Source organism: Clinocottus analis, unplaced genomic scaffold (genome assembly GCF_023055335.1).
Source record: "Clinocottus analis isolate CAN_PGR_092001 unplaced genomic scaffold, fCliAna1.0.p SCAF_7, whole genome shotgun sequence".
NCBI lineage: Eukaryota > Metazoa > Chordata > Actinopteri > Perciformes > Cottidae > Clinocottus > Clinocottus analis.
The window spans coordinates 16,792,383-16,806,120 of record NW_027176229.1 but is presented as its reverse complement, the minus strand read 5'-3'; the positions used below and the strand labels follow the sequence as shown (position 1 = coordinate 16,806,120).

The 13,738-nt window shown below is 40.9% G+C and overlaps 1 protein-coding gene across 14 annotated transcripts in view; it reads left to right on the top strand.

Annotated features, from left to right (window-relative positions):
- Positions 1-13,738, top strand: part of ank1a (ankyrin 1, erythrocytic a) — an 81,716-nt gene that overhangs the window by 15,528 nt on the left and 52,450 nt on the right. The window lies entirely within an intron of this gene.

Below are 13,738 nucleotides of genomic sequence, written 5' to 3'. Positions count from 1 at the left end.
GTTGCCATTTTAAACAGCTTGGCAACTTGCCTAAACAATGTGGGGATTATTAGGTTAATTTGCTATTGATAAGTGCAGGAATATGTTGGTCATGTGGGGACAACTTGACAGTAGATGGTGCACAATGTCTTTGGGAACCCCTCGGCCAAAGATTGGTAACCAGCGGTACCTTCTGCACAGCTCATGAATATGGACATGAGGCTGAACGGGTGTGCCCTGATGAGCATTTGTAATTGTGTGCGTGTCAGAACTGTTTATTGCCTAGTATGTTTCACATAGGAATTGGTCATGGCGGGTGGTGCATTACATTAGACAATAAACACGACGCAAGAAATTGGAACAAGTTCAATTTACAATAGATTATAACATTTTAAAAAGTGCACAGGCAAACGGATAACAGTACTATAAACAAGTTTAATGTGAAAGTGACAAGTGTATTCAAACATGAAGAGTGTGTGTGTGTGTGTGTGGGTACTGTCCTGTCAGTGCGGAGACACAGATTGGTGGAGGCAGGTTTGGCACTGTGCGTTCCACAGCACTGCAGGGTCATGAATGATTTAATGGCAGTAGAGGTGAGCTCTATCCTCCTGCTCTGGAGATGCACACCGACTTTTATGACCTGCAGATGTAATTAATTGTCACGACCGAACCAACTGTTGTAGCGATATTCTGAATAAAATGGATTTCTGCTCTATGATGTGTGTTCATGTGTAGCTCCGCAAATGGCACGGCGGCTCCGGTTTGTCAAAAGAGAGGGAGTTCACTCCTACAATCCTGTGTCGACCTTGCACATTTTCATTGTAGACTTATGTAAGTTTCAAATACAGAAGAGGAGGTGGAATATCTGCAGGCCCACTTTCTTAAATAGTATGCTCCAGAAATACTCTTTACATATCAATATTTTCCACACAGTACAAAACCACACATTGTATTATTCTTCCCGGTATGATGGTTATGTGAGAACAGTGTCATGTTTCACTCTCTGCGGTGTAATACTGCTCCAGAATACCGCATTATGGCCAGGCTATTGTTGGCTTGCAGCCAGCGAGCATGTTCATATTCATGAAGACAACTATATTCATGTGAAAGGTCACGTGGCATGTGTAAGATCAACTCAGCCTCTTATTCCTTTTTTATTCATCTCGCTGAAAGCGGCTCGGCTTTTCAGCGATATGGGTTTGATAGGTCACAGTAACAGTTAAACATGCTGCCAAATGCAAATCCAAATGGGACCACTTTGTGCAAAAATCATCCCCCGCCAAAATAATTACCATTCACTTCTAACTGAGGGATTGAAAAACATAGATGGAGTTTGAATATCAACACAGTTCTTCTGAATTAGCTTACAGTTCTTGTCTCTTCACACTGTTCAGCTCTTCTGTGCATCATGTGCTGTGTTCACACCTCCACGTGAACCCACAAATTCACATTCATATGCTTTTGATCTGTTTCTCTTTGCAAGGCAACAGTGTTGGAATTTGACAATAACTATTGAAGGATTGCCAAATTGGATATTTTGTCATTTTTAATAACCCCCCTCAAAATTCTTAAATTAACATTGTGTTAGTTTGTAACTTAATTTATGGTTTTCAGCCCCAAACCCATTGGTTTCGACTAAAGGTTCTAAACGCAGGTCATAAACATCAACTTTCATTAAAAAAAGGCTTAATTATTTCCTAAAAAATCTGAAAATTGTATCTTTTAGTAAACATCAGTCATAGGAAGATGAACACAATAGTGGATTTGTTGAGGACTATTTTAAGCTGTGGCTTAACGCACATATGGTGCTACTAGATGGTTAATCGACTCAGAATGAAGAATAGTGCTCATGTTCATTGCAACAAAGGAATATGTAACCCAGTACAACTGGGTGGCTTGCTGATGTGTCTTTGAACAACAACGAAGACACAGAAGAGTCAAGATACATACATGAGGCCTTTGCGTGTCAGGCAACACTTATAGGTTTGGTTTGGATTTTGTATCACCAGACTCACACTTTAATTTGTGTTTCCAATAAAATGTAAATGTTGTGGGTAACATTCAAAGGAGCAAAAAAAATGTTCTCTCTTTCTCTGTCTGACTGTCAGTCACCGACATGAATGTGTCACGTACTGACACACACGATGACCACTGGAAATCAGTAACGGGTACTTTTTTTTTTCGGTGCACAAATCTGAAGGACACTCTTGTCAGCGCTTAAGAGCACCAGTGTGTGAGAACACATGTCCGGCATCACAGGCAGAAGGATAAGTTTGACATTGATTAATAACACCGAGCATGACACAGCAGGCATCTGAATATGAGAACGCAAAAGGCTCAAAGACGGAGGGAAGGGCATGTGTGTTGGTAGTAGATTGAGGAGGACGCAGGGTGGAGGGTTCCTCGCTTGGTTCGGCCTTGGCTGGCCACTCTTTCATGCTCTATTTATTCAAAATGGAAGCCAATGTGCTGTCTAAGGTTGGAGCTATTTTGAGACATTGTTTCTAGACGTTATTCTTTTTACATGCTGATGAGGCCATTTTGGCGGCAGTTGCATTCAGCACTCTTGAAGCAGAGTGTGTCCCCTTGTCCTTTCAGGTAGGAATAGTGCAGTTTTACACAATAGCATGTCCTTCTACACTATTGTAAAACGGAACATTCATAAAATTTCAGATGACATTTATTTGTAGTGAATTGCATTGAGTAATACGACTGTATTCCAGTTCTTCACTGTACTCTTTCTTTGATTATTGCTCAGAAGTGCTGTTTTTTTTTCAGAGTGTGCCCTCCTTCAAATCACTGAACAAATTGTTGATTTGTCGGTCCTTCTTACTTTGATGTAAAATATTTGTACTCAGTGGGCCGCCTCTCACTCAACTTCCCAAAGTCTTTTCCCACACATTGTGCCTCCCAGTGCAAACATGTTCCTTCAGTCGGGCCAACGGTGTATCACCTTTTCACTTTCCGCTTTTTTCTCTCTCTCTTGATCCCTCTCATCCTGTACAGCCTCAGTTACAATGTTCGCTCTCATTACATCCAAACCCTTGAGCTCGCTCCTCTTTCTTTTGTACTTCTTTTCTCTATTTCTATCCAGCTCACTAGTTTTCAAGACAATTGCATTTCTTTACCTCTCTTCTGGTTTTCCCTGTTTTTAGTCCTTGAACTGACCTCCAGCCTCCCCATGTGTGCTTCTTTATATGTTCTCAGCTTTGACAACCCCCTCGAGCCACTCTCACCCATCAAACACCAACTCAAGTGCTCCCTTCCTGTTTTCGGAGGGCTTTGCTGACGGTCGGGGACTTCTCTGCGGTTGGTGCGGTCTCATATGGAGGGGGGAGCGCGTGCTTTGTGAGAACATAAGTGTGTTTTTCTCAGGCCACAGGTGTGCAGCTTTGGGGAGTTTCTATTGTAGGTACCCCTTCGTGCTCCAATACTGCACAAGCAAAGCTAATATAGATGTTGATTGAAAGTGGGGGTTGAGAGTTAGTGAGGTTTTACCCCAACTCACAGTTTGTTATGTACCAAAAAGGGGCAGGAACTGCCATCTTTATAGAGATCAGTTTAAGCCCCCAAATAACTAGGGATCCCAAGAGTTTGTTGAACGCATTAAACCTTCATTTGAAAGTCCACCTGAGCGCATGTTGTACCTCAAGGACATGTCCATGGAGGTGTCGTAACAAGATATCCATGAACAGAGAAACACTTGGACACTACAGAGAGGAAAGAATCAAAATGTCAGAACAAGTCTTCATAAACTTGTTTCCCTCGGACCTTCCAGCTGGTTGCTCTGTCAGCATAAACAGGATGCTCTACACTTAGGTGGAAGTAAACTTCTTCAAAAGTTTTTTTGTCTGATCATTTTTCAACATTAGATTTATTGGCCTACTTTTAGAGCCCATTCCCATCTTGAGCAGCATCATTTGTCTGTAAATTACAAAATGATTCAAATTTTGGATCTTTATTACTTCCGTGCTTGTAAAGAAGAAGAAGAAGAAGGAGAAGGAGAAAAAGAAGAAGAAGAAGAAGAAGAAGAAGAAGAAGAAGAAGAAGAAGAAGAAGAAGAAGAAGAAGAAGAAGAAGAAGAAGAAGAAGAAGAAGAAGGAGGAGGAAGGGACTCAGAGACGCAAACTATCTGACAGGAGTGACGGAGGACAAGAAAAAAAGGATATAAGTAGGGTATGGAGATGTTGGTGACGATGGGGAGGCGAGTAAAGCTCCATGAAAGCGGCTTGGGCTGTCCACCAACTGAATGAGCACAACACTGCTGATAAGGACGATGAAAGGAATAATGATGACAGTGGGGGTGCCAATAGAGTGCTATTTTTAGATGCATTCAGCTCCCCTGCTGTGTATAACTGTGTACTCTATGAGCGAGTGAATCTTTCTTTACATGGACCTCTTTGTGCATGTGCAGGCATGTGCAGAGCTGCATTAATGCAAGGGTGTATGCAAAGGTATGTCCAAGGGTGTGTGTGTGTGTGTGTGCGCGCTCCTGTCCGAGTGTGCACATGGGTGCAGGTTTAAGCCACGTGCCGTTAATGCTGACTACAGAATCAGGGAAGAGCTACAGTGCACTCTTCATGAACACACTGAAATTGGCTTTTCAACAGCGGTGTGAGTGATTAAAGGTGTATGTGTGTGGTGTGTGTCAATATCTGCAGATAGATAGAAGTGTAAAAGGACTGCAGGGCTTTGTGTAAAAGAATGCCAGAGAGAGCGATAAAAAATAAATGTGCAAATGTCCTATGTTTTGAATCATATGGAAGAGAGCTATATGTACAGTAAGAGCATTTGTCTGTTATGATTCGACCAATTATGCATTTTTATACATCATTTATCAACTAGGAATGCCAAACCACGTGGTTCCAGCTTTTCAAATGTGTTTTATATTTATGTAAAGATGCTGTAATACATTTTGATGACACCTTTAAACCATATAATTGATGATTTACATGGACATTCTTTAGATTCAATGAGTGAAAACCTGATTAACAAGAAAAGTAAATAATTGGTTGCAGAGGCGTTATGTTTTTGGATGTTCTGTCTGTTGTCTGTCCCTCTGGTACTTTCTTGTGAAAAAATGGAAAACCTTGCGGGAATTTCTTAAAATTTGCAGCAAATGGAGTACATCCCAAGTCTCTTACTTTCCCTCACTTGAAAGCAAATGTGTATTTGAATTTCCTCTTTATGCATCCCTGGTGTGAGGGGCTAATACGCAAGAAAAAACATACAAGGAGGGAGGAAATGAGACAGCAGCACGTGAAACAAAGACTGCTGAGCACATGTGACTGACGTCTGCTTCAACAGCTGTAGAGAGTCTGCAAACATGCAATGTACTAATAAGAAATAATTATTAAATAACCAGAATATGATGTTCCTCCTAAACACTGGAATTAATTTATTAGACTCAATGTTTTGGGGAAAATTGATGTGTACACAATAAAAGTTAAAAATAATAACAGATCAAAAGTTATTCTTTTCAAACTAAATCTAAGACTTGAGTTTAAATCCCTGATCTGTTGGGAAAACAATCAGATCGGCTGCAGCGAGGAAATGAGAAATACGAGACTTGGGATGAACCCCTTGACTCAAGCATTTTATGATGAGATTGTGTTGGTCAAAGGTCATGACATGGATGTAAACCGCAACTTGACATCATTCTGGTTTGGCCTTTAAAAACTCAAACTTTTTTGTCAAGGCTGTAGCGTTGTTCTGTTAAATTGAGCAGAAGAAACGAATAGCTTGAGGAATGGCTGAGATGTTCATATTGACATCCTCCTTTCACTCCTCTCACGCTTTACGGTAAGCGTCACACATAGAAACCTTTCCCATCAGCAGCAGGACTCCGGCCCCACTGCATCCTGGGCTGGCCTGGAGGAGGAGTCTTCCAACAGCAACAACAGCATGGAAAGAAAAGGATGGGATGAGGGAGGAACCCACTTTCCCCTTTTCTTTGCCTGCTAAATGACCCACATCAGGCATAATACCTTCTCTATCTGTATATTACAACATTACATCTGTGATACAAGGCAGATTGCACCCATCTTTTGTCCTCCAGTATTACAATATTCTTTCGGCAAACATCAATGTGCCGACACTGTGCTCTATTGTAGCGTAGCTTTCTTTAAATTCAATTTTTTGATGAAATGTAGTCTGTTGCTGAACTAATGATGCCAGCGGTTGTCGTTTGCGAGAGTACCTCAGATAACTATACTCCATTATCTTATGAATGAATCAAAAAGAAGACGGTGACAATGTAAATGCTGTAAACCTTCACACCAAGCTTGTTGCATTAAAGCTCTTCAAATGTAATTTTGTCTCCTTATCATAGTTTCCTGGGGTTTTGGAGGGGGGGGGCTTTCTCTGTTTAAGGACTAGAAAGACAAATCCATTTTCTGTTGGATTTGGCAGACTTAATGCTTTGTCTCTCACCCTGGCTGCTGTTTTTTGTCCCGTTCCCTCCTGAGAATATTACCTTCAGATTCAATTTCCCCACTGTGAATATAATCAGGGTTACTTGCAGTACAGTTTTCTCTAAAGAGCAATGCAGCAGCCATCGATGAGATTGTATTGCCTATCCACACTGTGGCACGGCATTGATTGAGTACAGTCTTGGGACTGCTCCTTGGAAATGTCGGAGGCTTTAGGTGAGGGGTCACTTCACGTCTAAAGTGACCCCTCACGGCTTGTGAATGTTCCAAAAACTTTAAATATGAAAATCCTTAAACCATGACTCCAAAGCTTTTTTTTAGAAAGAAAAAAATCTGTGGTACGTGTGTGTGCTTGTGTTGTGCTCACAAGTGTCAGTGGGAGAAACAGTCACAACATATCAAAGTGAACAAAATAGTTGAAGTTAACTATTACAAAGTGACATTAGCATTATTTTTTAGCATTATTAGTTGTGTCATCCTGATGAATTTAAGTCCAATATTCACTCTCCTCCCAGTCTCCACCAATTTTTTAGGCGAGACATGTGTCTCCAGTCTTTTGAGCTTTGAAACAGCTTCCTGCTGCAGATGGACACAACGAGGAAAACAATGTAAGCTAGCTGGTGATAATTACAGCCGCTGGTATTGTCTTCAGCTTGTGTGTCTGTGTGTTGAGGTAACTATGACAGAAGCAGCTCTGAGTACTCTGTTCAGTGTTTTTTTTTCTTCTGTCTGTCAGATTTTGCCACCACCAACTGTGGATAATACAGTCGTAACATTTTCTTGTTGAGGTCAACAGAGGCCAAGTTTGAAGTTTGACGTGGTCCGACCAATGGCGCTAGAAGTAGTGAAGAGGCCATTGGCTCCCTACTTTATGGCCTTGGCGTAGATTAGCTTTAAAACTAGTGTGATCTCATCAGAAATTGTTCTTTTGTTATCTGTGGGTTTGTCTTACAGCTAACACATTGCACATATTCATTAGCTCTATTGGGGGGCATTCAAATATTGATAAGAACAGCTCTCATATATTGGTTTTGTGTGTGATGAACTGTCTATGCCTTGAACAATTGTAAAATTATGAATGCACAGATGTTATATTAAAACTAACTAACACAATTAAATTGAAATATGTGATAAAGTTAAATTATTCATTCTTAATAAATAATTGAATAGGTATATGGATAGGTTTGTTAGCCTTTATATTGTGTGCAGTGGATACATCTAGTATTTTAGGATTGAGAATGTTTTATTACAGGCTAACACTAAGCAACTAGACACTGCATATTGTGTGTCTGTGACCTCAGGCTTTTCAGTGACAAAACAATTTCTCCCATCACTTCTGAATGTTTAATCAAATTGGCGTTCAGTTTGAGAGGTGATGCTCTGTGTGGCTAGACTGCACACTGCATGCTGATTATCAGTGGACAGTAATACATTCGGCCCAGTATTATGATAGCCGTGGCCTGGTTTAAAGACCTAGATGTATTGTCCACGCTGATGTCTGTGGCACAGCAGCTGTTCCTGTTGGTTTAGTCTTGGCATTGCTCTTTGGCTACACTTATTAAAGCATGTAACGTTCATGCTACACTCGGCAGGGGCGTTGCTGGAGTGGTTGGTAGCTCTGTCGAAGTGTTGACGCGAGTCTGGGTAATCCACCGGCTGCTCCGCTATGCTTGTGCACGTCTCTGGGCTGGCCCCATACAAAGGAGCAGACCTGAAAAGCACCATAATGAGGCACAGGCTGAAAGAAAAGGCATGTCTCTTTCCATTTTTCTGGGCGAAAAGAAAAGAGAAACATAAAAGAATAGAGGACAAGAAAGAACGATGAAAATAAGCCTCACAAATCCAGGTTTTTGGCTGCGCTGTCTCTTTGAGTTTATCTTTTTTTATGCATGTGTTTTATTATGCTAATGACATGTTGGATAAAAATAGTCTGGGATTGAAGAGCAACGGTTTTCAATTGAAAAAAGATGGAAAATAAAAGGGAGGGGCAGAGGGTGCCGCCAAATGCCATTGATAAAACCTATAAAGAAATTCAAATGGCTTCTCTATCCCTCCATTTCTGTCTTCTCTTTCTTTTCATCTCATGTTTCTTTGCAAAGCTTCGGTACAAACGTAACAAGTCCTAAAGTTCACACAAAACATGAAACCTTGTTCTCTCTTCGTCATGTCATAGTTCATGTCTTTAGAGTGTTCCAAACACAGTACAAACTAATCCTTTGTGCTTTTTTTCTCTTTTATCCGATTTATTTTCTACTACCAAAGAAAATACCAAAAGACGACTCCAGATTACTAACCGGTTTTGCTGCAGTCATAGCAATGTTTACATTGAGTACGTTGGTGTCAGTAGGTGCACGTACCCACGCTGCTGAAAGGCCCTTTAGTTGAAACAGACTCCTCCACTTGCCGCCTCAACAATCCCCCGATAAGTATTCTCTGAGGAAGACAAAAACGGTACAAACAGAGCTGAAGATCAGAAGAGGTTGTACTTTACCTCCACTGCAGAGAACATCAAAGCACTCTGTCCTCTTTGTTAAGTGATGTTAATATTTCTGCTTTAATGACCTCTGACCTCCACATATTCAGGGCTGAGGGTGGGACCAGGAACAATTAGACAAGGTGGACCAAATAACAGAAACACCTTACTATACTGCATCATAACATTCCATGCAGTAGGCCCCACACAATTTATTTTGAAGTCTGTTAGTTAAATTCTGACAGTGCAGTATAGCATCTACCATATTGTTGTGACTGCTAGTCCTCTTTACTAATGCAACTGTTTGTGTGTCTTTCCCTTGGGACATATGCTTGATTGATTTGTGTAGCTGTCTTTAAAGTTGGGATGGAGTTACAAAAAAACAATCTTAGAAAGATAGCAAGCTGTTTGTCACGTTTAAAAGTAACCAGACAGTGAACATTTTGGTATGTACTGATTATAACTGCTCTCCAAACTACGACTGAAGAGTGCCCATCAAGATGCATCAACACATGCCACTGAGGGCATCCTTCCTGCTTGAGTATTGCAGGGCCTCCCATTGTCCAGATGGAGGCCGAGTGGATACGGTAAAGGATGAAGAGCGTGACTCTGCACATGCTCACACACAAGCTGCACTGAACAGGTAGAGAATGACGCAAGCCCAGATGGAGCGTTAGACACAGAGAGAGAAAAATAGCGTAGAGGTGATAGGTGAAGGTGACTGCAGCATCCTTCCCTTTCATCCCACCTGGCGTGTTCCACCTGTGCCCCTCCAGAAACCACTTCTTCTCTGCTGATGGAGATCAGGCTGGTTGCTGCCAGCTCTCTGCTATGCATCATTTATCAGGATCTGCAGGGCTCTCCTGCTCATTCTCACGCTTGTTTTGAACACTTTTTGTTTTCGCATCAGAACTCGTTCATGCTGCTTGTATGTAAAACCTCTCACCCTAATGGTTCAAGTAGTGAGGGTTTTTTATTTTTGTTATTTGGTTGTTTTCATATTTTTCTAACAGGAATATAATAATAGAATATTACCATTACACCGCAAATGTATCCAAAGACAAATTTAAGTTGAATCCCATGCATTACATTTGTATTTGGTATTTGATCAGGCTTCCTCATTAAGAACAAGATACCTGAAACCAGTTCGACCAGCATCATTGAGGGATATCTTGCTGGATACTACTGGATTGTGTACTGTAGTTACTAGGTTTAGATGAGAGAAGAGATCGGGAGTTTGAAAGCTTCAACAGAAGAGCTTCATTAACAAATAACATGATGGTTATTTATTCTTCCCTTTAATTAACTTACTATTACACATTAAACAACAAACTAAATGTTTTTATTTTAATCTATAGTTTATTTAATAACCTTGTAATTGCATTTTACATTGTTTTGATCTTAAATAACTTTTTGAGTCCACTGAAATTTTAATGGTATTCACTTATTGCCCAGTCTTGGGTATGAGTTAGTTGTAAGTGAAGTACTTTATAATGCTATACTGCAATGTTAGGTACAGTGTAGCACTGATTAGGGCTAAATACCAAACCATAAACTTTCAATTACACAAAACCTTCCAGTCATTGTCACATATAAATGTTGACGTATAGCGCAGAGAACTAGACCAGAAAGCAGCTTTACAAATGCCGGTCCATTTACTAAAGTGTTTGTTACCATCAATAATATATTATTGCTAGTGTTACTGAAGCTCTAGTGCAATATATTCTATATTAATCTGTAGTTTGGAATTTAATACAGTTTTCTAAGCACCTGTTTATCTAATGGACACCACATTAATGTAGCCTGTGTAATGTGTGCTTTAATCAGCCTTGTAGTTTATCACTGTGCCTCTGTGGTGTGTTCAGTTAAGTTGTGTTGAAATAAGAACGGTAGCCGAGATGATTTAGGCTTCTTATGGGATTCTGAGAAGAGCTCTTTACTGTCCAGCGCCTTCAGTAATGCTGCTGTACCGCTATAACTCGTTTTTTCTTCGGAGATGAATAATTTAGTAGGGGTCCATTTAGTTTAGATACTGTGTCAGCCTTTCACAAGGAACGAGCCAGGCATTGGCCTAGTTTGACTCATGGCATTAGAGCTTTGATTACTCAATGTTTCTCCTGCACTTGAGGATAATGGACGGAAAGGTGGACGATCGAGAGAGAAGCTGATGCACTGCAGTGCTAAAACAATCTGATGGACTGATGAATAGGTGTATTTGAAGAAGGTGCTTGGTTCTTAATGCTACGGTTATTTGTATATCACAGCTCCTTTGTACCCGATTGTTCTCACAGAGGGAGTGAGAGTTATTGAGGCAGGGCAGGTCCATTGAGCAGTAGAGAGTTGCATCCCCCTGTGGAGGGCTTATTCTAATGAAAGCTATGTGCTAACTACTCGGCAGTTTGTTTTTTAAACCCCGAAGCTCAACCAGTTATACACAGATACTTACAATCAACCCTCGAAATAGTTCTAATACCTCTATGCTGATTTTGTTTTTGCAATTTTTCTAAATTTCTGGCCTTGTAGTGACTGACAGTTTGACGTTTTGTCCCTTGCAAATAGGTCAAGCATAAATCAAACTTTAACCTGTGGTCTTTCAACGTGGCATCCTTGTAAAATGAGGGTTTGAATATATTTTATGTTGATATACAGTTTACAAGCAGATTGTAATGTCTCTGGATAACTGCGTGATGAGTATTTATCTGTTATTCTTTTTTGTATTTTACAACTTTATTTGTGCCTATTTATTGTGTGCAAATTTAAACCGATGATGATGAAATTGTCTGAGCTGAACTATAATCGTCTCTGGTGAGCATTTGTCAGGTTGTGAAATCATGGAGAGCCGATCTACGTCTTCATGTGGATGAAACAGTGTCTTTTGGTGTAACAGATTGGGAAAAAGAAAATAGGTTATACATTATGTTGGTTTTAATGCAGCTACAGTAACGAGAAAATGTGGGTTTTAGGCAAAAACTCATTTGATAGTGTGTTGTGCCTCCAGAAAGAGTATTATATGATTTGCATTCCAGTCCATTACTTTACTTATCGTTTCTCAAACTTTGGTTTGTTTCACAGCGGAGGTCATCTGTGTCATCATGCAACAAAGGATGCTTCTGTTATGTCCTATATTTCATCAGTGCACCTTTCTCAGTGGATTACTCTTGAATCATTCTTCCGCTCCTCTTTCTCACACTCCTCTTACTTTAATATGAGCCTTCAACTCACTTGCACTCATTTCTCTTTTAACTCCTGTCCTCAGTTTTAAAGGATAAGTATGTGGAAGAGTCGCATCCTCCCGAGCGGGCCTGCCTTTTTCTTTTCCGCTGTACAGGACTCATATTGGTTGTTGTATGCTTGTCTTAGAGTTTGATGTAAAGTATACACAGATACCAAGAGGCTGCTAGTTAGTTGTCCAGAGACCACGAGTGTCATTCCCTTATCCCTCTAATCTACAGCGTAACGGTTTGTTTTCCCTCTGTGTGTCTGTTCGCTGCCCCGAGGCTCCAAGAGGCTCAGCAGCAAATGGCCTGTTACTCTTATCAGCACCTCTCTCCCCCTCCGCCTCACTTTCTCCCCCCTCCACCCCTTCACTCCACTCCCTGTCATCAGTAGCCGTCTGCTACTTAATCCAATTATTCTTTTAAGCTGACACGCTCTGTAACTCTACGGATGACGCCGCTGTACATCACGCACACACATCCACGCAACCACAGACACACTCGCTCCCCTCACACAGACGGTGTTACCGAGCATTTGATACTGCAAATATTTCTCACAAGTGAAAGTCATGCAAAGTGCACAGTTGTGCTTAGAAAGTTTTTTAAAAAAAACTACAATTTTGCATAGTACTTTCTAGTACATTGTAGTTGCTCCCTTCTGCTTGTTTTGTCTATTTTCAGGTGTCCCAGCAGAACAATTTGGCCTCTGCTGTCACCCTGTGATTCACTGTACCCTTGAGGTGACTATTTCTGTGCGCTGTCCTCCACTTCCCTCTTATGTGTTTTTAGCAGCTTATGCGTCTCTCTTCACAAACTCACCACCTGACACAGAAGGTCCTGTGCGCTCTCTGTGTCTGTGTGTGTGTGTGTGTTAACATGTCTGTGTGTGTGTCCTTCTGAGGCGCACATGTTCTCACAAGCGTGACAATATGAGGATTGTCCCTCCCTTTAAGGCATGTAGAAGGTTCTTAAAAGTACATCATTACTTGAACGTGGGTGTGAATGCCTGTATGCATTTATATGTACATATTTCTCTTATGATGTTCTGTGTCAAAGAGGAAATGTACAGTTTTCTCCTTTGGTCAACAGTTGTGTGCTAAATGGCCCTTCTGTCTAAAACAAATGTTATTTTGCAGTGTCATGATATGACAGCCTGCATCAGTATATCTTAAAAACACAACTTGGATACCGTGAAATTGCTGGCGTAACGTAAATAGTAAATGTACAGTAGCAGCCATGACGGGATAATTAATTCCCTGCGTTCTGCGATTTCACCCCAGTAAAAATCTTGACAAGTAATTCTGCCGCAAAGGGGCAGTGAGTGTCACAAAAGGAGCTGCGCTCAGTTGTTTTTGGTGCTGACATGACAACAGTCAAGAGTAACAGATGGGATTTGTTGTGTGTGTATGTGTGTGTGTGTGTGTTTCAGGGTGACCGGGACTAGTGCTGGCTACAGTATGTGTTTGATCTGAATCCCAACAGAGGGAGCGTGAACAGGACTGATCTGCAACCTTCTCTGTCTGTTTGTCTGTCAAGAGGAAGACGTTTGGGAGATTGTCTGTTTTGCTGAGAGGAGCAGATAGTCTTTGTGCGTTTTTTTTTTTTTTAGAAAGGAGCATGTCCTATCTGGCTACTGTGTT